Source organism: Zonotrichia leucophrys, chromosome 5 (genome assembly GCF_028769735.1).
Source record: "Zonotrichia leucophrys gambelii isolate GWCS_2022_RI chromosome 5, RI_Zleu_2.0, whole genome shotgun sequence".
NCBI lineage: Eukaryota > Metazoa > Chordata > Aves > Passeriformes > Passerellidae > Zonotrichia > Zonotrichia leucophrys.
Window position 1 is genome coordinate 55,290,339 of NC_088175.1, and position 23,188 is coordinate 55,313,526.

Here is a 23,188-nt window from a genome sequence, read left to right on the forward strand (position 1 = left end):
ATTGTGAAATCTGCATCTGGGGACAGTTTTGTGAGAAAGGTCAGCATCTGGATTGAGGGTGAAGACTGGACCCAAATTGTCCATGTCAATTTGGGGTGTGATGTCTTCTCATCCCATGCTGTGGGGCTCTGTTGGCCCTTTTGGACACAGACCCGCGTTCCTTAGGCTTTGCACGGCACCCGGGGGTTGGATGTGAGCGTGTGTACACCGAGCATCCCCGGGGAGCCTCCCCGCTGTTTCCCCGGCCGGACCCCGCGCATCCCCCCGCATCCCGCGCATCCTTCGGGACTCCGTTCCGCAGCACCGCCCGCGCGTTGCGGACCCTGCCGGGGCTCCAGGGCGGGCGGGCCCGGCCCGGCGGTGCCCCCGAGCCCCAGTAGAGCCCCGGTGGAGCCGCGGAGCCCCGACCGGGCCCCCTCCCGCGGGCTCCCCTATGAGGTCAGCGCGGCGCGGAGGCCCCGCCCGCGGCCCCGCCCGCCCGCCCGCGGCCGCAGGGGGCGGCGGGCCGCGCTCCGCCCCGCGGCCGCCCCGCTCCCGCGTTCATTTCATTCCTCCCCTCATTCCGCGCATTCCTCGCATCGCTGGCGCCGCGCAGCCCGGCCGGGAGCCCGGCCCGCCCCGCCGCCGGCCGGGCAGCAACTCATCCTCCGAGGGCTCCGTCCGCCGGCCCGCGGCAACCTACGGCCGCGGTATAAATAGCCGGGCGGCGGATTAAAAATAGGCGCGGGGCCATAAATAGCCGGGGCGGCCCGGGGGCGGCGGGCGAAGTTTTGCCGTCGGAGCGCGGCGCGCTGGCGGTGCGCGCAGGGGCCGCGGCGCGGAGGTAAGCGGGGCCGCGGGCGCTTTGTGCGGCGGGGCGGGGGGCGCTCCCGGCCGGGGGCGGCCCGAGCGGGGCCCGGAGCCCCCGCAGGTGCCGGGGCGGGCGGGCCGGGGGCCGCGGCGGGGGCAGAAGTTGCTCGGCGCGGAGTTGCGGCGCTGCGGGGCCGCGGCCGGAGCTGCAACAGGCGCTGCCGCCCGCCCCGCTCCGCTGCGCTCCCCCGCTCGCACTCCGTGGCCTGAGTCACCGCCCGGCACCGGGCGCGCTCGCACGCCGCTCTCTCTCACTCTCTCACACACACACAGGCTCTCCCCCTCGCACACGCGCGCACCGATCCTTGGCATTTTTCACATATTTTGTTGTTTTTTTTTCCCGCGGGGAAGCACGCACGCCGGGAGCAGCCCCGGGCCGGGCGCGGAGGCTCGCAGCGCTCAGCAGCCATCCCCGGCCTGGCGCGGAGCTCCCGGCGCTGCCTCCCTCCCTCCCCGCGCTTGTTTTCCTCCAAAAGATGAAAGAAGGAATGTCCTTTTTCGCTGCTGCTTCTCCTTCTCCAGAGCTGCTGCCGCTGCCGCCGCCGCTGCTGGTTAATTGCACATTCAAGTGGAAAATTTTCGGGAGTCAGCAGAAACGTTGTATCCAAAAAAGACAAAGTCGCAGTTACAGCAACGCCGAGGAGATTGTCCCTGGAAAACTTCCTTTCGGTAGGAACCGCAAGGTTTTTTTGGTGGTTTTTTTGTTGTTTTTTTTTTTCCTTTTTTTGTTAATTTCTCGGCGAGGTTTTGAAGAGCTCCATCGCCCAGCTGGTGCGGAGGGCCGGTGGCAGCCTTTGTTCGCGGAGGAGCGCTTTCAAAGGAAGTACACTTCCAAGGGGGAGGGAAAACTTATACACTGCGCCTTTTGTACCCAAATTAAAACAAAGCGGCCCCCTCCACACAACCAAACAAAAACAGCGAGGCGAAATAAAGCGAGACGAGGGGGGAAATATCTCTGCTTTCACCAAGGAAAAAAGTTTGCGCTCCTGCCTGTGTGTCGAGCACGGTCCTAGTCGTGATTTTTCTCCTCTTGAAATCTGTTTTAAGTTGAACGGTGTTACCAATATAAAAATATTTATGAAACAATGAAATGCCAGCCACCCACGTTTCTCAGGAGAGTTGTTAACTTATTAGAAACAAGTGCCTGCCTTTGATATGGAGAAATGAAAAGTGACCTCCAGAAGTGCTGGAAAGTTAGGGAGCAGCTCTGCCCTGCGCTCTCTCAATGGAAATGGCTCCCAGGATTTTTTTAAACTGCTCCTTTCTAGGCAAGAAAGGGCAAGAAATATCAGATTGTACCGGTGTTTTCTGACTTAAAATAGTGTGTATAAGAAGCGTAAGCTGAAATGGCAGAGCCTCAGGGAGAAAAAGTCCATGTGCAGCTGTATTCCTGTATTAGCAGGCGCATATTTGCTTTCTCTTCGAGCTGATAAAGTTTGGAAATGCAATCGTGCAGGTTAGCGGTTCTGCAGGGCTGGGTAAGGGCTGAGCTGGGAGCTGTGTGTGGATAACATGCCTGGCTGCATGCTCAGTTATTCTGCAGCACATCTAATATGGAAATCTCTGTGGGAATGCCTCTAACAGGAAAATTCATGTAAATAACTACGTGCTACCTGCAATTGAATATGAAAACAAAAATGATTATAATTACATTAGGACTTAATTTAAAATTACGTAGGGTTCTTCTTACAACCCTAGATTGGGAATGTGTGTCTGTAATGTATGATGTATTCTACCTCTATAAATAGTTGGGGAATACCATTACAGAATATTAGATTGTACTGATGGTAAGATGGTGCTGTTAAAAATGACACAGACCTGGATATTGAATTACTTCTGGGGGTGGGAGGGAAGCTTGCATGTTTGTTTGTATGGGAACATATGTATTTTTATGTACACACGTATACACACACGCACTTTATTTGGGAATAGAAATACAGGAATTAATACAGCAGATGTTCTTGAAACACAAAACTGAAGATTTTATATTTGAGTCTCGTTCTGAAGTTGCAAGTTTTTAAAATCCACTTTTTGAAATTATTTTCACAAAGGGTAAACGTTTTAGAGGTGCATTTATTTTTTCACCTTTGTGGGAAAACACATCTTTTCACACTGCACTGGAGTTTAATTAGATCATAAAGAGTTTCCTATACCAGTAGGGATAATTCTGCATTTTGTTTGCTCCAGGTTTTCATCAGCTGACCAAGCAGAAATTTTAGATGCAAAATTCTTTCCATTTTTCTTCTTAGCAATCTAGAAATACCTTTGGGAAGTTCTTTATTGCTAAACACATTCAATGTATTTTGAGCATCCATCCTGCTTACAAAGCTTTGGTGAAGTAAATATTATTGGCCCTTTCAGCCAGGAGAGTGGAGCAGCAGCTCTTGAGGTTCAAATTGTGGTTTTATGTTCTCCACAGTTTCTTACTCTGTGCTGAGTGGGGTGTACAGGAGCACTGAAGCCAAGGAGAAATGTTGATTTGACAGGAGTCTTAGTAAAGACAGAGTGTGCTTAAAGGAGTTTTAATTAAACAGGAGAAAAGAACAGCAGAAATTTAATGGCGAAGCAGCCCCGGCCGTGAGTGTCCAGCTGGGCAGTGATAGCGTGTGGGGATGTGTGAGCATGTGTGTGCTGTGTTTGGTGTCCCCTGGAACCACTGGGTTTTTGTTGTTGCTGCTGCTGCTGGATGCTGTAGCGGTTTTGGATATTGTTAAAGTGGTTTCTGGGCTTTGTTTGTCCATGCCTGAAAAAGTTAAGTTCAGTTGAGTCACATGCTGAGGGGAAAAAAAATCCATTTCTTCCTTCTTTCTGTTTAAGCTGCCTTTGTGATAATGTTGGAAGCAAACTTTCAAGGTACAGTACAGGCAATACAGGAATAAAAGCTTCAGAGCTACAGAGAAATACTTTTTTCTTTAAAAAAAAGCGAAAGGTAAAAACATGCAGTTGTGCATTATGATACAGCTGTCAGTTTTCAGTCTGTAAAGTAGGATGGTTACACTGCTGGAAGAATTTCACCAGAAGTAATCTCATTTTATTAGGAGGTGCCTAAGATTGTTCCCAAAACATGGAGATTTACTGTGCAGTTCTGGATGTGTGTGTTTGGCAGAAGGTTACCTTCAAACCTGTTATGAGCACTTGCTTTCTTACTGGGTACACACCATATATATATAAATATAAAAATATGCACATCACTCATTCTAGCTGGCATTTCTTCATGTCATTAATATTAACCCTGTACCCCTCTGGAGATGGTTGAAAAACTGTCTTTCTGTAGTGATTCCATTTATTTAAAAATAAAGTATTGGCTGGATCCAGTCCTTGCTCAGGTTAAAGTGACCAGCATGACTCATAGGAATAAACATTTGCTGGATCAAATACTGAGATATTTACAGCATGTGCTTTATGTCCATGGTTGGTGTGATGTTTGATGTCTAAAGAAGGACATCTTTGATTTAAAAGAATATTGATTTGACACACATACTTTTTCAAATTTCTGCTCGGGGCTTATGTTCTGCTTAACTTGTAATCTGCCTAAGACTGGAAGGCAAATTTCTATTAACAGCTGATCATTCATTCCATTCGGGCTCTTACTCATAGCATGTGCAAATATGAGGCGAGGGCTGACTTCTTAGAAATCTGGTCTAAATTCAGGCTAATTCCATCAACTTCATACGGCCTGTTGCTGGATTACATTGGCTGTAATGAGGGTGCAAATTGGCCCTTTAAAAATGATTTTGAAGTCCCCAGCTCATGAGAGGGCCCTACCTTTTAATGAGAGAAATAATCCTTTTTTCTGGGACCTGAGGTTTGATTTCTGCTGTGGTGCCGTGTTGCGCTCTGCCATTAGCGCTTGCCGCGAGCGGGGATGGTTTATATTCCTAAACTGCAGCCCTTTTCTGTTAAAGAATTATTTGACTCTCAACAAAATTTTAGAACTTTCAGGAGGTAACTCATCTCCCTGCAAGCAAGGGCTGTTACAGGTTTTGTGGCAGTTTGTGCAAGTGCTGTGTAATTTAGATTGCATCCTGTGATGTATGAACAGACGAATGGCATTATTAATTGTAAAGCCAACTGACTCTAAGCTGTGCTGAAGACACAGTTTTAGGAAAAAAAAGCTCTGCAATAAGTTCCCACTTTATGACCATATCTTGCTCTCTGTTCTTGGACAAAACTCCTTTTGACTTTTGCAAGTGGAACAAGGATGGAATAATATTTCCTGGAATAATTTTGTGTTTGGTTTAAATGGTTGCTCATTTCCAAAACAGAAGAGAGTGAAAAGTTGCAGACTTAAGTCCTTTGAGGCAGCAACTTCAAATTTGCTCCTCAGATCTGTCACATAAAATTCAGCTAAGTGTTTTCTGATTTAATACAATAAACCTCTCGTTTTTGTGATGTCACTGTGAGTTTCATCTTGTCATTTGAAAAGCCGAAATTTCTGTCTGTGCTGATGCAGACTCAGCACCTTTTATACTGGATCAGGTTATTAATATTCAACCAGAATTACATTAATTTCAAAACGCAGGGACTGAAAGTCGAAACCTGGCTCCTGCCAACTAACTGGAGTTATTCTACCCAGGAAGTTCTCGAAGAGCAGCCCACCACAGCTCCACGCCCTGGTTGGATTTGGGTGCGCGGGGCCGGGGCGCGATGGAAATCCGCGAGTGTGGGAAGGGTTTGCGCTGCTTGCCCGGCTGGCGCAGGGCTCTGACCCCATTTCCCGGTCCCTGCAGCCTGTGCCTGCCTTGTCAGAGGCGGCCTGTGTTAGTCTGGCTCCTGTCCAGCGCGAGGTATCACCTACAGCTTTTTGTCCTTTGTGTCCCGCTCGTTGTTTATTGCGTGATAATAAACAATCAGGGCGGCGTGATTATTGCCCCGCGTCCTGCCGGACCTTGGCAGCGCTTCCAGCTCTCCTTGGGCTTTCCCTGATCCGGGGCTCAGAGCCCCTCTGGGCGGCTGCAGGAGCACACGGGCACAGAATCCCAGTGTGTTTGCAGGCAGGTCGGGAGGTGGGATGGGAAATCTCCATGTGTGGGGAGGGGGAAGGGACCAAAGTTTGGGATTATGTGTAAAACTATTAAAATGCTATTGACTGGGAATCTAAAACAATGACGAGTGCTGTTGTTTTTACAGATACATGAACTGAAAACTGCTGCTAATGATGGGAAATGTTAATTATGTGAGAACATATTGAACTTATATTCTCTGGCATGAACTTTTTTAAATGCATCAACTGTGCTGCCTTTTATGCGCACAGCTTTCTAATTATCATAATTCAGTACAGCTCTGGCTTTTGGAAGGAGTTCAAGTGCAATCTCAACTTAACATGAAAGGAGTTGTTTTTTTTTTTTAACGGAGAATGTTCAAGAACAATTTGAAAAGATAATCTAAAAATGCTACATACTTAGCTGGGTATAAGTCAGAAAATAAATATGTTCCCATAACTGCCTATCAAAGCAGAACAGATTATTAGAACAGAAAGTTATCTATTTTTCTCATTATGTCTTTCACACTCCTACAGAACACAGCTAAAAGCACATTTTCATAATTGAATATCATAGACAGACCTACTATATATTGATTGACAGTCGTTTTGATTTTGTCAATTTTTATAATGATTGAGTAGATTGCTGTGTTGTTATGAAAAGATTATTTCTCCTCAAATAGTAAGATTTATTTTTTTAGATGAATCAGGAAGACAACTTTCATGATACATTTGGTATTAATGTGTTTCTGTAACATATTCAAGTCCCCTTGCAAATGGTTGTTACTGGTCAGTTTTGCTTGTCTTTGTGGAACTTGAGGGGGTTGTAAATATCAGGTTTTCCTTAAGCACTCAGAAGTGGTTTGGGTTTTATTTTTTGTTGTTAGTTTTGTTTTGGTTGTGTTGGCTTGTTTGTTTTTTTTTTTTGTTTTTTTGAGAAGGAAAAGTAAATTTCATGTAACTTGCGCTTTAATTGTCCTTTCAATTTTTTTTTTTTTGAATGTGATCAAATTGCTGTTTTCCACATCACACACTCCCCACCATTTTTTGGTCTTTTCCGTTACTACAGTACACGCTACATTTCTGAAATGCAAAGAAAGCCCCAGTGAAACAAAATGACTTCATTTGAGCTGGCACTTAAGAGTAGAATTCACTTCCATAGTGCTGAAATAAAAGAAGCCAAGTGTTTTAAATAGCCACTCCCCTAGGCCAGAGTGTTTTTAGAAAAGCTCATTGTCTAGATTTGAGCTGTAGCAGTATGCCTGCCTCTGTTAAATCTCCCGATCCAGACAGCTCGATTTCTAAAGTCGACATCTGGTTTACTCTTTGTTCACCTGTTTAAAAAAAAAAAAATGCAAATAGGCGAGTGTGCCATTGCCCTAGAGCTCTGCAAAAAAAAAAAAAAAAAAAAATGCTGTTGACAGTTTGTCAAATAGTGCTTCCAGTCTAAGACTGCAGTAGCCTATTGTTATGCCAGCAACAGGCAACAGAAGTTGTGGCACCATATGGCCAGTATATGCTTCAGATAAGCTATCTGTTAATTTAGCTTATCAGTGGTGGTTTGATATGCTTCGTGTTTGAATCGCCAACCAGTATGGCCTTGGGTACTTTTGGTGCCAAATTATTCCTTTAACATTATAGACATCACAATTATTCCCTTGGTGGAATCTCTCACCATTCATTCACCTCACGGTGCTGTGAACAGCAATGCTTATTTTTGGAATTAGTTGGCATGGTTTGTTTGGGTTTTTTGTTGTTTTTTACATGGTTGTCTTTCTTGTTGGGAGATTATAATTCAGGAATGACATTTTGGTTTTGAGGGGAGAAAATGTCAGAATAGATTTTGGAAGAAAAGGTAAATTCATAGAGGTTTAGGGGATTAAAGCTTCTGTTATGTGTATATCAATTGAAAAAAATATGATGATCTGGGACAACAGTTAATGGGAAAAAGGAAATTTTATTCACACCTAATCTATCACCAATATCAGTGCATACTTTTTTTTTCTTGTCCTAAAGGTGATTTACAGCTTAAAATAGAAAAACAAAACTCTGTAAACAGTTTCCACATCCCCGGTTTTACCTTCATTCTTTCAAAAAAAAATTAACCTTTAAAACCAGTCATGTCCCTATATCTGCTGCCAGCTGGTCTTTGAAGATTTTTTTTCCCCTGTTTTTTCCACGATCAACTGAAAGACAAGAAGACTGGAAGAGCCACTGGAAGCTCCTTCATCTTGCCTTTCTTTGGGAGTAATTATTTTGTAGCAGGAGGAGTTTCCAGCCACAAATAGAGCCTTCCATTCAGTTCTCTGTGCTGTCCTTAGGGCTGGATGTGCCTGTGCTGCTCTCTGACCTTGCAGCACATTCCTGTCTCCTGCCTGTTCCTTGCAGGGCACCCCAGCTGTCCCTGGACCCTCCTCTTCCCTTGGGATCACATTCTTGCTCCTGGTTCAGCTCTCCTGCCCTTGGATCCCTGTCCAAGGGATTTTTGATTTTGTGATTATTGTGATTTTTTTGTGTTTTTCCTTTTGCAGTCCAGCTTGCCAGGTGCTCCTTGCCCGTGCCCTCTGCTGCTGCTCCCAGCCCGTCCTTGCCCTGGATGTTGGAAAGAAAGGGCCACTTGTGCTTGCCATGCCTTTTGTGTCCAGGTCCTTAATGACCAAGAAAAGGACTTAGATTCTCTCTCAAAGAAATTCACAATCATCTTCTGAACCTGTTTGCTGACACCACTTTTTTTTTTTTTTTTGGCAAAGAAAATTTTTCTCCATTTGTGTGCAATGGAGTGTGAATATTTAAGAAAAGCATAAAGGGTTGAACACTTTCCAGGTGTAAACACATTGGGACCAACATTGTACCAAACCTGAATCTGGCCCCATCAGTCTCCATTTGTGTGAAATGTGAGCAATTTGAGCAGTGGGCCACTCTTTACCATTTCACTGAAGTCCACCCAGATGAGCTGCCTGGAAAAAGGCAGGAGCTGACCCAGGGGCCAGCTGGGTGGGCAGTGAGATGAGAGGTGATGCTCCCACCTTGCTGCTCCGCCTCAGCTGATGTTGGCAGCTGCAGAAAGGCTCCCTGCCCTTGGCTTGGCCTCTGGGGCTGCTGCAGGGCTTCTGGTTTCTCTGCAGGGACACCAAATGTGTGTGTCTGTCCACTTGGAGCTGGTTTGGTCTTGCCCCCAAACTTTAAATCTGTTTTGAATTCAGAGGTAGAGCTGAGGTCCATGGTGTGGCTCGTGCAGTTTGGTGGCAGCAGTGTTGTTTGGTGTCTGGGCATTGCAGGTTAGAGCTGTGATCTCTCATCCTGGTGGGATTGGGGGCCAGGTAAGCAAAGGGCCTGGGCAGGGAGGGCTGCTGAGCCTTTCAGCTCCCTGAGGCACTTGTGCATCTTCCCTGGGAGTTATTCCTAAGTGTGAGAGGCAATTTTCAGTTCACTGATGTATCCAGTTACCACCCATAATGGGTATGGCTGTCTTTGGAGTGCTGGCTCCCTGAAAACATAACAAATCTATGTTTATTTAGTACCATAGGACTCATCTTTGTGGGGGTTATTTTGATTAAACTTGTGAAGTTTTAGTTTATTTGGTATCTCCTCAACTTGGCTTTACTGGTGTTCCCTTGGTTTCAGCCACTGCTTTGTGATAGGAAATGCACAGCTCCAAATAATGTGTATTTTGCTCATTAAATTGACTATTACTTATGCACAGTAATTTCTTGCTCTGCTTCTTGGCATATTTTCTGTATGCTTACTGAGCAGCTGTAGATAAGCAGTTGAAGGGGCATATTTGGAAGGCAGTATAAAATATGCAGCTTCCTATACAGATTCACTTTAGCCTCTAGCATTAGTAATAATTTTTTGCTGGTGAAACAGTGACCCATAAATAACTTTATCATCCAAAATCTCTAAAAACAATATGAAGAAGTCCAAAGGGTAGCAGAATTATTATAGTTCTTGGTTGCTCGGAAAATTAACTAATATTCTGGCTTCTGAGATTTTGGAAACAAATTAAAGAACCCTTTTTTTTTTAGGTAGCAGGCTGCTTTTAATGGTTCTTCTGTATTAAGGAGAGTACAGTATTGTAGGTTATTTATTTCTGGGCATGCAGTACAGGGTGAAGAGCCTGCAATTCAGCTTGCAATGCCTCTGTGCCCTGAGGTAAACTCTATTTCACAAAGGGAATTTTGATTATGGTCTACTGCTCTGTAGCATAGTGGAGGCTTCAAGAGGCAAGTGGTAAATGCTACCAAAGAAAAGCTGGATTGGAGCCACTGACGTCATCTGAGTAAATCTGCTGTAGGACTATAGCCATAAAATGACTGCCAGCCACCGAGCGCACTTTGGCCTTTTCTTGTCAAGTGTTTTAACTGCTGCTTTTTTCTTTGCTTTGCTTTTTTATTTTCCTCTGAGCAAGATGCATTTTGGTTTTGTTTTTTTTTTTTTTTTCCCCCTTTGCTGGTTGTGCACAGGGGTGAAATGCAGAAATGCCAACATCCCCCTCCGTCCCCAGCACGCTGCGAGTGGCTGCAGCTTGCAGCTCAAAAATTAAAAAGTAAACCAGTACTTTTCCATACATGAGCCTGGCAGAATTCAGCTTCCATCACCAGCTATTTTTTAGGTGCAAGAGCCTGGCAGTTCAAGTTACAGCATACTGATGAGATTTGTGTTGTGGGCAAAAAGGGTTTTGATGCTCTGGAAGGCGTGCTTTCCTCTGGAAGAGCTCAGTGCATAAAAACTGGGCTTGAATTCTGAATTAGCACAAAATGCAGGGGGGTGTGTGTGAGAGAGCACTTAAAATCCAGTGTTAGTCATTGCTGTAGGATTGACCTCAGCAGTTTCAGTCACTCCTGGAACAAAACTTCCCTGGCTGTTTGTTACCAGCCAGTCTCTGTCGGTACTCTGTGTCCACAGCTGAAGACACCAGGTGCATTAACAATGGCAGCCCTAGCTCTAATCATTGATTAGACTAGCTCCAGTCATTGATTAGGGTGTAGCAGCCATACCTGTACCTAAGGGTATCTCTAAAAATGCACTGATATCCCAGCTGCTCTCCACTTGGATTTCAGCTCTGTCAGGACTGCAATGAAAGTACTCAAGTTTTTGACAGTGGATTTTTATTTCAATTGTCTACATTCTCTTGAAATGAATTTCCAGGATGTTTAACACAACATCTTAAAAAAGCTGTAAAACACATTAATAATTATTAGCTCATTTGTCCCATGACAACATTTGTTTGCTTGATTGATGTACCTTTTTTTTTTACTTTAAAATAAAAACTAAGCATCCCTGTTTTTGAAGTTTGAGTCTTATGATCAGAAATATATTAAAACCAGTATCTTATCCATGAATCATTAGATGAGTCAGTTCCTGAAACCACTACAAGCCTTGCAGTTCTTGGCTTGGGCTGAAAGCAGGAAATCCAGGCTTCAATAACTTCCTTTCCCAGTACTGGCTATAGCAGCCTTCGTGGTTAGTATATGCTGCTTTTGTAAGCAATAGGAAGATGTATGTCTGAGGAACAAAGGCTCTCGAGTCAATTTGCTGAAACTGTTTATAATTTGTGGTCTTGATTTGAATGTCAGGATGCACTGGCATATACTGCCTTCTGTGCTGCAGTACATTTTCCAGCAGTCATATTCAGCATGTGAAATAAAGGGAACACATTATGGGACAATTCTTGGACAAAACCCATCTAATCAGTTTTCCAGAAAACGGGAAGATGTTTTTGTGAAATCATCCAACTCCTGAAGACTAATGGGAGTGAGAACTGAGCACATAGGAGTAAATTTAAAATGTTTATTTAGCAGTTACTTTGTTTTATGCTTGTGCAACAAGCTATTTTTATTCTGTTTCAGCTCTCCAAAAGGGCTTGAAAAAAACCCCAACCCCAACTTGGAACCTATAAAATAAAAACACATGATTTGTTCTCAGTCTCTCTTTTTTTTCTTTTTTTTTTTTTTTCAGTGAAAACTGTTTGCCTCCTCATAATCAAGGACACATTGATTGTCTCTGTGTCAGTGGAGCATTGTTGGCTGCAGAATCTGTCCTTTAAACTTGGAGTGCCTGTATGCTCTGACATCTGTGCAAGGGGATGAACTATTTACCTTTAGGAGCTAATGGGGCCAGATTCAGGCTTGGTACAACGTTGGTCCTAATGTGTTTACACCTGGAAAGTGTTCAACCCTTTATGCTTTTCTTAAATATTATGAAAGATAGTTTGGTATCTTGTACTTATTATTTGGTTAATTTAACTCGAATTAATTAGCAGCACGTAAAGGCCAAACCCACCTTCTTTAATTATTCTTTTTGTTCTTCCCTCCAAAATACCATTTGTTTTTAACAAACCAGGAAGAATAAGAGTATTGAGAGCAACAGATTAGTAGGTACTACATTAAAAGAAGAAAGTCTACTTTTGACAGGGTTAAACTGTAGTTGCAGAATTGGTTAAAAACAAATGCAGAGCCCTTTTAAACAGGCAGAACTGGGATTTTTGGCATGACAAAGGCAGCATTCCTTCGCTGCTCTGGGCTGGTTCAGGGGGTGCTGGAGCCCCAGCTGTTGGTGCTGACGGGAGGAGAAGCTCCCTCAGGTGTGTCCCCTGTGCCATGGAGGCAGATGCTGGTGCTCCAGGGATTGCAGTGCTGGGCATCACACAGCCCGTTGTGGGTTTAGCTTGCTGCATTGTAATTAACTCCTTGTAATAACAATAATTATAATAATTAACTTACTACAATAACAAGGATGTTCTTCCCGCTGCTCCTGCTTGCTGATTTTTGGGACAGAAATCTCACTTCTTTCCTGTTTTCTGTTTGAGGGAAACTGTAACACTTGAAGAGTGGAGAACAGCAGTGGCTTTGCACAGCACCAAAGCAAACGTAAAAAAGAATTGTTCGTGTTTGCGATCATAAGAAGCGCAATTTTTTATTAATTAATGTTAAACAACAGATTGTTTAACACAGGGAAGGAGAACAAAGGGAGGAACCTTCAAGTGGAATTAGCATCTAAAGTTTAGAATCAGGTTATAGTTGTGCTTGATTTAATTTTTTCCTTTTGCAAAGAAATGTAAATGATTTAATATTGCTTTTCTAGTTGAACAGTCCTGAATTTGGGAATTGTAATGCATAAGATCTAGAGATACATTTTGATCAGGTTCATACACTTTAAATGTGTATGAACTGAACATCTTTGTGCTGCCATCGATCAGAGAGATGTCCTGTTGCTCTAATGTGGATTTTGGTTTTGGATTAGAAGCCTGGGGCTTTGAATTGCTTGCTGTCTGTAGACCAAGTCATCAGTGGCTAGTGATTGATTCATTAATTAAAATCAATTTAAATGGATTTGTAAGCCTCATGTAACAGATTATCTTATTAGCAGCATGAGAAAGGCACTGTGATCTGCAAGGAATCTGTCGCTTCAGACAAAATATAGCATGATTTTATGGGAGAATTTAATGAATTGCTGCTGCTGTAAGTGATCTATGCAAATGGAAGAGCCTTGCTTAAATCCTACATTAAACAGACTCTTCCTGTTGAACATATTTTATTTTTTTAAACCTCCTCTGAAATACTTCACTTTAATTGTGTGTGTGTTTGTGTACATATTCATGGTCACAATGACACATTAAGCATTCTCAAGTTTCTGATATATTCTAATCTTGGAGATTTTTATTTTTTTTTCTGTAACATCTCCCTTGCCTTATTGAAAAATATCCACAAGGAGAAAAATGATTTTCTAGATTAGTGGGAACAAACTGTCAGAAAGAGCATGTAATGCTGTTTAATCCGTGCTCTGCCTGCTCAGCAGTGCTGTCTGCAGGGGACACTGGACAGCTGGAGGGGCAGGCGGGCAGAGGGCACTTCTGGCAGAAGTGAAAGTGTTGGAGAGGGGGCAGCAGAAGCTTTCCTGGTGGGAGAGGGGGGCTTGTCTGTCATCTTTGCGCTCATTTTGTGATGACTTCTTTACATCGGGCTGTAGAGCAACTCATTGTAGGCACCTCTGTGTGCATTCATGTGCTCTGGGATCAGGCCTCAAGGATATCTAAGCCAAGGTGTCAGCAAAACCAACGGGAATTTTGGATTTGGTTTCAAACAGAGCAGGGTTGTTGCCTCTGAACCACAGCCTTGCCCACAACTTTTCAGTAATCTCGGTACCGTGTGTGCTTCATTCTGGTTTGCAACCCCGACTCCTTCAGGAAAGGAGAATTTTAATTGTGGGAGCTAGGTTGCAGCGTCACTTTACACCTTCCTTCCTTAGCTTGTGCTCTCTGAGCATTTGTGATTAGGGAGCAAAGTGAATTAAATTATGAGATCACTTTTCCATTACAATGAAGCTAGTTTCACTTCATTTCCTCTGCTGTATTGAAGAGATGGAAGAATCTATTATATCAACTGAAAAATTTTAATGAACTTTTTAGGAAAAAAAAAAAAACAACAAACCCTCACAACAAAATCTCAACCTTCACAGAGCCCTGAATTGCCTTGCAGATATCGTCCATTCCATGTGTAGGTGATCCTTTAAAGCAAACCAGTGTTGGTGAGCTTTGTTTGCTAGGTAATCTTACTGTCCCTGGCCACAGAGATTACAAATCTTTAACCAAAAAAGATGTGAGACTGGATTGATGTGGCAAACCCAGCTGTAGCTGCATTTTGGTGAAATGAACTGCATCGCCTGAGATGTGAGGAATTTGCCATGGCAGGAAGCATTTTGCATTGCTTGTGGAAAATCATACAAGGTATTCAGTAAATATCACACTTCCATAAAATACTGCATGAGGTCTTGGCAGCGGCCTCCAGTTTGCTCCATGGTTATCTCTTGGTACTCTCTGGGGTTTGACTTGAGGGGATGGGTGCTTTGCCTCACTGCTGCCCATCAATCACTCCGGTAGGAAATTTGGATAACACTTGGAAGTGCACAGGGACAGTGCCAGCTATGAAACCAGCAGCTCTTGCACATGTGCACCTTTGGCAAAGCCTGAGACCCTGCCTGCACCATCCCTTTCCCTCCCTGAGCGTGCAGCAGGTGCAGATGTGTGGGAGTGGAGGTTTGTGGCTGGGTCACTCCAGCCTGGGAACTTGGAAGGCATTGCTGGAATTCTGGGCGTGACGAGTTATTTCATCCTGGACACAGCCCTTGAAACCAGGGAGAAAGTCCTGACTTCCACCAGGTCTTACATTAGCATGCCAGTTTGAAATTAGAGTAGTCATGCAACAGTTATTTATTTAGTGAACCCTTTGGTTTGGAAAGGAGCAAGGAGACTCCTGAGCTTTGAAGAAATGTGCTGAGCTGCAGCGTTTTCTTGGAAGAGAGTAAGGCAGGTGTGCTGCTCTCGGCTGGGATGGAGTTAATTCTCTTGGTCATGTTGGTGTGGGGCTGTTTTGGGTTTGTCAGCTGGGGTTGAGCCACAGCAACATGCCATAAGCAGGATGGAGCCCCCTCAAAGCAGCAAATTGGCAGAGAGGGAACTCCAAGGTGGCAAACCTGGGCCTAGCACTGGGTCAGGTGTGCCAGTGTGGTCCTGTCCTTCCTCTGCTTTGTCTTACACATCCAGTCCCTCTGTTGTAGAACCACAATTTGTAATTGGCTTTCTTCAATTTATTCTCTACCATGGAGTTCTGGCTAATAGGAAGAAGACATTGGTGAATAGCTTTTAAATAGCATACTACATAACCCTGCCATTATGGCTTCGGGGAATATTTTCCATTCTGCTTTTGTCTATAACGTGAATCTTGGTAACATTTGTCTTGTATTAAGGCTGCAAATATTTTTTTTTGTGTATGTTGTAAACCTTGTGAAATGTTTTTTATTCTGCAAATTATAAATAGTTCAGTTGGCTCAACTATCCCTTTTGTAAGCACATGATTTTTTTGGTAATAAGACATAGTTCTGTGGCAGTGTTGTATGACTGCAATTGAGTTGTACAGTAATAAAATTTCCATGGTGTTCTGTGAAGGTCAGTGGTATGCAATTAATTGCTGGACCCATGACAGGTGCTGAGTAGGAAGTGTTGCTGTCCTAGACACTAAATGTAATAATTAATCTCGTGGGTTAGTATTAAAAGCATGGAAGAGACATGATTCTCATTAACACAGAATTTGTGCTGATATTTGTTTTAACAATTCAATTTGTAGCTTCCATACTGGAGGGACGTGTCTGTTCTTAAGCTTGGAAGATGGAACCAAATTAAGAGGACTGTGTGCTGAAATCATTGCAGAATATTTTGGTGCACGGCAAGCCAGTCTTAGCCAGGAGAGTCTCTAATTGTCAGTATATTCAGAGGAGAGAGCTGTGTGCCTTGAAGGCTTCCAGAGGCAGATCCTGATGCAGAAGGTTACCTGGGAGAGGGTAAAGCTGTCATTAGGGGTGGGGACTCATTTGGGTGAGGGTTTCAATGTCTCAGCCTTCTGAGTGGCCAGGTTATCTCTGAATGTTTTACCCTGTGGCTGCCCTCTGCCAGCCCAGTGGAAATATCCCTGGGCAAAGCAGGGGGAATGCTTTGCTGCGTAAGGAAGAATGGATGTTTGAGAACTGCCTCATTTGGCTGCATCTGCAAATCCTTTGGTCTTTCAGGCTCAGCAAAGTATTTTCTGTTTTACTTTAGAATGTTTAGGAAAACTACAAGAAACAGTCAAAACGCTAATGTTTATTTTGCCTTCGATTTATTTATTTATTTTACAAGGCAGTCCTGTGAATGCAGCCTGCCAGATCCCATTGTATTGGGTTCTGCTGCCATGCCATGAGGCTCACTTGAGGAAATGGAGAATATTTAAAATAAACTGTGGTGCATTACAGCGTGTGAAACTCTCGTGGCACGCGTGTCAGGGTGTGATGCAAACAAGGCATAATTGCCACGAGCACAGACTGCATGTTCTGCTGGAATAGGCCACACTGAGCACAAAATGTCACAACTGTGAAGGCTGGGTGAGATCTTGGCTCCAGAGGAGTCAAAGTCATAAATGCACGGAGTCTCTTCCACTTACATTTCCACATTTATTCTTTCGCTGGCAAACAGGGTAAAAAAATAAGGAAAAATCCAGTCTGTTCAATATCTCTCCCCAGTTTTAAGTAGACTCACTTGAACTCGTAGCCCTCTTCAGACAAACTGCAAAAGATAGTTGCTCTGGTTTCAAATGTGCACATTTATGGGAGGATCAGTTGGTAGTAATATAAAAAGGCCAGTTTGCCTTGGCTTAGTCCATCTTTGTAAGAGCCTTGACTTGGAAATTGGAGAATGGTTCCCTGTGGAATTCTGCTGTGTTGAAGGCATTGAAATGTGTTGTGAGTCCCTGTGGCTGAGTGCTGTGGGAAATAGTGAATTAATGTTTCAGCAGAGGCTGTTCACAGATACTTCAATGTAAGAAAAACTTTTAAAGTGATGCTTTAGAGGATTTACCATTGCCCTTGTGGGAAAAGCTTCAGTGAATAAAATTGCTGTAGATTCAAAATAAATAGAAAGCTGTAAATAGTTTGTAGTATCTATCTATTTATCTCTATCTATCTAATACACCAATTTTGATCTATCTGTCTAATATACCAATTTTGACCAACCCTTAAAATCATTGGATTAGAGCTCTTCTAATCTGGTGATTTTAACGTGCCTGGAGATTTTTATTTTACTGCTTCTGGGAAGGAAGGTGATCATGTGATTAAGGCCCGAGTCAGGGAGCAGAGATTTGCACTTGGTTTCTGGGGCAGAGTTGAGAGAGGAAGCTGGGAGAAGTGATCCTAGCTCAGATTACTGGTGTAGGGACAGTTGGGAAAAATCAGAGAAAAATCCATCCTGATGCTTCAAGTCAACATTTGCAAAGTTGTCTTACATACCTGTGTGGAAATGTCAGTGTGATTGTCTCCAAGACAGATTTCCCTGCTTCTGTACTTTACCCAATTTTCCATAATTGGCTTGGAGTGGGGAGATTGAATGTAATTAAGTCTCATAATTAATTAATATGAGCAAGCCTACGCAAAAGCAGAATAAGTTTTTCGGATTCCATGATTTGTTCCCTTCTGTGAAATTGGAGTAATAATACCTTGTTACTTAATGCTCCAAGCAATAATTGGGTAACAGTTATAAAGTGCTTTATTATGGAAATGCATGTGAAGAACCATTTTTAAGTGCAGAAATGACTGCATAGGTCTCAGTCCTTAGACGAGCTGATTCTCCTCTGAAGTAACATACTGACACTGGTGTGTCCCAGGACCAGAAAATATATCATGTCCATATTTAAGGCAGCTCAAAGAATGACCACAGCTTTTTTGAAGTATGTTTTTTTTTTTTTCTGAGAACTTGTCTTTTTAATTTTTTCCCCTCTTTAATTAAAATAATGGTCTAAAAATCCTTGGTTAGAGGTGTAACAACAACAATTTAGATTTCCCACTACACTAAGTCACCAAACAGGCCAAACAATCATACACATAATTCAGGACATAAAATCTCAGAGACTGTTTTATGAGGAACTGTTAATAGACTGCTTTCATCATATGCAGTGATTCCAGATCCATGAGAAGAAGGCAGCTTACAGAGCCCTGGATCCCTTCTGAGAATGACCCACACCAGCAACTTTTCTTTTTTGTTTTCTGTTGGTAGGATTGAGTGCAGGTGTTGGCCTGGGAATTCATCCCACTGGTCAGACTGAATGTGAACCAAGGGCTGCTTGCAAAAGTCTGTCCAGCAGCCTGTGTGCAGCAAAACCCCCTCGTGCTGCCTGTTGGGCAGACTTGTCCACGGGTGAACAAAGTGAGGAGCAAGCAAAGTCAGCTGCCCAGGTGGGGCTGGGGAAACCAAGCAAAGCTCAGGGGGTCTGTGCTGAGTGCTGTGTTTCTGGGAGAAATGCTTGGACTAGGGATGGGCCACCAAAAAGCTCATTCTGGCTGCTCCCTGAAAAGGTACAAAAAGCCATGAAAGTTGGCCAGGACAGGCAGAGCTGGGGATGTTCAGTGAAACTGCAGAGGATGTGGTTGCTGAGCCAGGAAAAGGCAAGCTGTCCAAAGCCATGCCCAGACCATACTTCTGTCAGCTCCTTGGCTTTACTGCTCCAGCTGTGCAAAACTGAAGAAGTGCAGGGCACTCCAGAGCAGGAAGGACAAACTTTGAGTAATTATCCTCCCAACTGCACAGCAAAGGGTGTTTGTGCCCAGCGTGAGGCCAAGCCATCAGCACAGGGGTGAGCACCTGGGGAAGGGAGCTTGCTTCCAGCTCTCCCTGAGAGCCCTGTGCTCCTGGGGGATTCCCTGAGGGATCACTGCTCAGCGCTGGAGCTCTGCACTCTGCAGCACTCTGGTGGGAGTCACACTCCAGTTACCCTCCATGGGACTGTCTGTCCTGGGGTGATCCATGTGCCTGCTGCTGAATTCCAAAGGAACCTCCAGAACTGACCATGGGCAGCATAGGAAGGGCACTTTGGGATGTGCCTCCTGTGGATGCAGCATGACTGAAATGTGAGTGGCATAAATGTAAGTTTTGGAAATGCATAATCTTGTACAATGAAGTTTGGCAGAGAAATGCGTGGTTCTCCTTTATTGTTAGCTACATCCTTTTCCTGTGAGAGCTTAGGAGAATGTTTTCATACTTAGCATGTTTCCTCTCTTCCCTGCAGTTCATCTGCCAATCTGACCCTCCCAAGGAAAGTAAGCTGGCTCTGATTGTGAGGCAGATGAAGGGAAAAGAGCAGGGAAATGTACAGCCTAAGCCTTTCTGAGGGCCGGGCTTTGGCTGGGTGTGATGCAGAAGGTGAGAGTCAAAGGCCATCTGTGGATCTGCCCAGCACTGTAACAGACTCAGATAAATACACTGTCCCTTTTGTAAACTTGTGAAGAGAACTCCAGAGCGAGCTGTTGTTTATAATGGAGCAGCAGCAGCTGCTGCATAGCTCCATCTGCAAGTGAATTGCCAGAGTAGATGAGCCTCTTGCTGTGCCCCTCATAAAACTGCCCTGAAAGAAAGTCATATTTATCTCAAAAGTGGCAGCCTTGGCAGGATGCCCTGGTAACTTTTTGCCAAGCAAACCTAAAGTGAAACTGTCTCACCCTGACTCTGCTTGGTTTGGGTTCACCTATCCTCCTCTGAGAGAGGCTGCGAGAAAGGAGGGGTAGGGACAGAGGATTACACAGTTCTTTTAGATTTCCCTGGCACATTTCCACTACCCCACATGAAAGTGCTTTTTAAAATCACAGCGAAGCTTGAAATATATTTAATAATTAAATTAAGATTGTTCCTATTCAGTTTTGGCTTTGCTGAGTTTAATGCAGGAGTCAAATAACTGCTGCAGACAGAAGAAAAACAAATGCTTGGCACTTTTCCCTACAAGGCTGAAAGTGAGTCAGTATCTAAGAAGGCTTCTCAATGGAAAATGAGAAAATAATCTTAATAAAAAATTCAAATTATTCAGATGAGCTGCTTGTAAATTATGCCCATAAATACAGTAGTTGCCACAATGAGAAACTTCTCTAACATTTTTGGCAGACATTAACTTGAAAATAAAGACCGAAAGATAATTATTATTATTATTATTACTACTACTGCTGTCATTTGGGTTTGTGCTGCATTAGCATTAAGAGGCTCAAATGAGCATCCAAAATCCACTGTTCCAGAATCTGCCCTGCTGCAAGGAGATATTCCCAGCTCAGGAAAACTTAGTTTTTAAAGACAAAGACCAGGATCAAGATAGGGTCTCAAGGCAAAGCAATTTAGGAGTCTTGCTGAAAGCCCCACAGGAACTTGTGGCAAAATCAGGGTTTAATCCTGATCTGCTCAATTCCAGCCCAGCCTTGTAACCAAAAGCTGCATCCCTGCTGTAAGCCTTTCAAATTCCTTAACAGGATGAGGCTTTACACTGCTGCAACATCAGGACAAGGTATTGACATCTTCTTAGGAAGGTTACACCAGATTCCAATTAAATAGATCTTCAGGAGGAAGTCATGTGACATCAGGACACTTCATGGGTTTTTTTCCCCTCTCTTTTCCTTCCCTCCTCCCTTTTTTTTTCTTTTTTTTAGAGAAAAAAACCTAAGATCCACCAATTTACTTTGATTTTTTTTTCCTGAGAGGCTACACCTCCTGCTCAGGACTTGTCACACGCTGTGGAGTATGGAAGTGCAGCATCCAGAACCAAAAGAGGAAATGTGCTGATTTTGGCAGATGACCAAAATGACCTCATTTCTTTGCTATTGGAAGTTTGTGCACTTTTCTGGCAAGGCAGCACAGTTAAAAATACGATTGCCTAGCTCCTAGCATGTCTTCATTGAAGAAAATGCTTGCCAGATACTTCAGTGCTTTATCCAAATCCCTCCTAGTAGCAGAATGTACCTGACAGGCCAAGGGCAGCTTGCTCAGAGGGAGCAGGGATGGGATTTGGGGGCAGAGGAAATGGGATGAGCTTCCTGGGCTCTGTGGGTGAGCTCTGGTGCTTTCAGGGCTCTGCTTTGGGGGAGAGGAGCAGCTGTGACCTCACACCTGGGGCTCCTGTGCCACCCCATCCTGCCAGGCTTGCGGAATGCTCCCTTCCTCTTCTCCAAAAGAAGCCTGGGACTGGAAAATCCTAGTGAGTGGTGCAGGTGGATCAATAAATGAGATTATTGTAGGCTTGTGCTCTGCCCAGAGGCTCTGCTGTGAACAAAACCTACCGGTGCAAAAGGCACGGCAGCCTGACGGTCTGCAAGGAAAATGGGAATTATTCAGACTTGTAATTGAAGAGTCAGTTGGAAATGAAGTCTTCTCCTATGTTAAAAAAAAAAAATCTGAAAGTGGTTAATTATTCCAGGAAGAGAAAGTAATAAAAATCTGCATGGAAAAATAGCTCTTTAGATCTGAATGGCGATTATGTGATTGTATCAGAGGCACAGATGCATGTGTACATCACAGTCTCCTAGAAATATGTAATCTTCCCAGAAGAACCTGACTGCAAATCACAGAAATCTTCTTTTACTACTTTCCACCCCTCCTGAAAATGTCTTGGGTGTGTCTTGTGCATCAGAAGGGGATGAGATTGCTGTTTGAAGGTTTGGCCTTGGAGAATGCAAGGGCCACTGAAATAGTTTGGCAGAGGAGTTGAGCAACAGCAAATGGCCTATTTCCTTTCACCAGGTTAGTTGTGTAAGAGCTTTCTTCTGCCCAGCAAGATTGATTCTCTTTTTTTGATTTATTTTGTGAGGATTCAACTTTTGGCGGCTCACTTAACTATTTTGGAGACTGAAAATAAAGTGACAAAAGCAAACCTGCTGCAAACCCGCAGATGTATTGATGGACAATTACCTTGCAAGGAGCTTTTTCTGGGTAGACTCCCAGAATCTGTGGAAATACTTGAGAACTCCTGCATCGGACTGAGGAGTCTGGAGTTAAATTATATCAGGCTCTTCCTGGTAAGGACACTGTGAAAAGGCATTGCTGCTTTTGGATCATGATGTTTGTTCCATCATAGATGCAAAACTTTCAATTCTATCAAAGTTTTTTAAAGGTTGGCTAGATGTTAGTTGTTTAATCATACAGTTTTAGGTGTAATGGTAAATAGGTAAAAAACCTCAGTTAAGGATTCAGATATTTGAAATGCCAATCAATAAAAGCCCTGTTCAAAGCTGCTTTCACGTTAGCTGAGAGTGACCATGAAATTGTAAACTGCACAGAAACAGCATATTTAAATAAGTCATTTATCATGTTGCATGCACCGTACAATAGAGCTATGTGATGTTTTTGAAAGACAAGAATCAGATTATCTTTGACTGTGTCACCAGATGGTGTGTAATGGGCAATAGAATTATGGATTATGAGACATAACTTTCACTCCTAGGTAACCTGGCTGACAAAACCTTTCTGTCTTGTAAAAACAAGGCACTCAAGGACTGAGTGGATGACAGAATCATTTTTTCTACCTGCAAAAATTCCCCTTGACCAGGAAACAAGTTCATACGTGTAGTCAGAGAAAGAAGCAGGCAATCAATTTAAAATATTCTCCCTCACTCTTATTACTGCATTTTTTTTAACATTAAAACCAAAATTGTTCTTAAAAAGGCTCTCTCCCTACTAATGTAGTTAAATTTCATTAATTGCTGTAACTTGAACCTTGTGGTAGTCTTTGTACAAACAGAAACCTGTGGGGAAAAAAGAATTGTAATCTTAGGACGGAAGGCCAAGCTGTGATTGGGAAAAGTCTCTGGTTACCTGGTGGAAGTTTTGATTTAGCAGAAGCTCTTGCAAGGACGAGCCAGGAACAGGGAAGGGGAGTGGGAGAGCCAGGAGCTCCTTTTCCTTCTCTGGGTGCACTTGGGGGTGTCCAGGTGCTCTCTTGGAGTCAGGGGAGCTGCCAGCACCAGTGACTGAGCTGCCAGTGCTGGGTTTCAGTGTCTGCAGCAGCCACAGGGGCTCAGCCCCACCTGCCT

At 43.7% G+C, this 23,188-nt stretch overlaps 1 protein-coding gene across 2 annotated transcripts in view; it reads left to right on the forward strand.

Annotated features, from left to right (window-relative positions):
* The first annotated feature begins 549 nt into the window (after positions 1-549).
* TEAD1 (TEA domain transcription factor 1) overlaps positions 550-23,188 on the forward strand; it is a 151,421-nt gene continuing 128,782 nt past the window's right edge. The window contains exons 1-2 of one of the 2 annotated variants that reach the window (XM_064715739.1): positions 550-823; positions 1,372-1,518. The gene's annotated coding sequence lies outside the window, so the exon portion shown is untranslated. The remainder of the gene's footprint in view (positions 824-1,371; positions 1,519-23,188) is intronic. The other variant, XM_064715740.1, reaches the window with a different exon arrangement.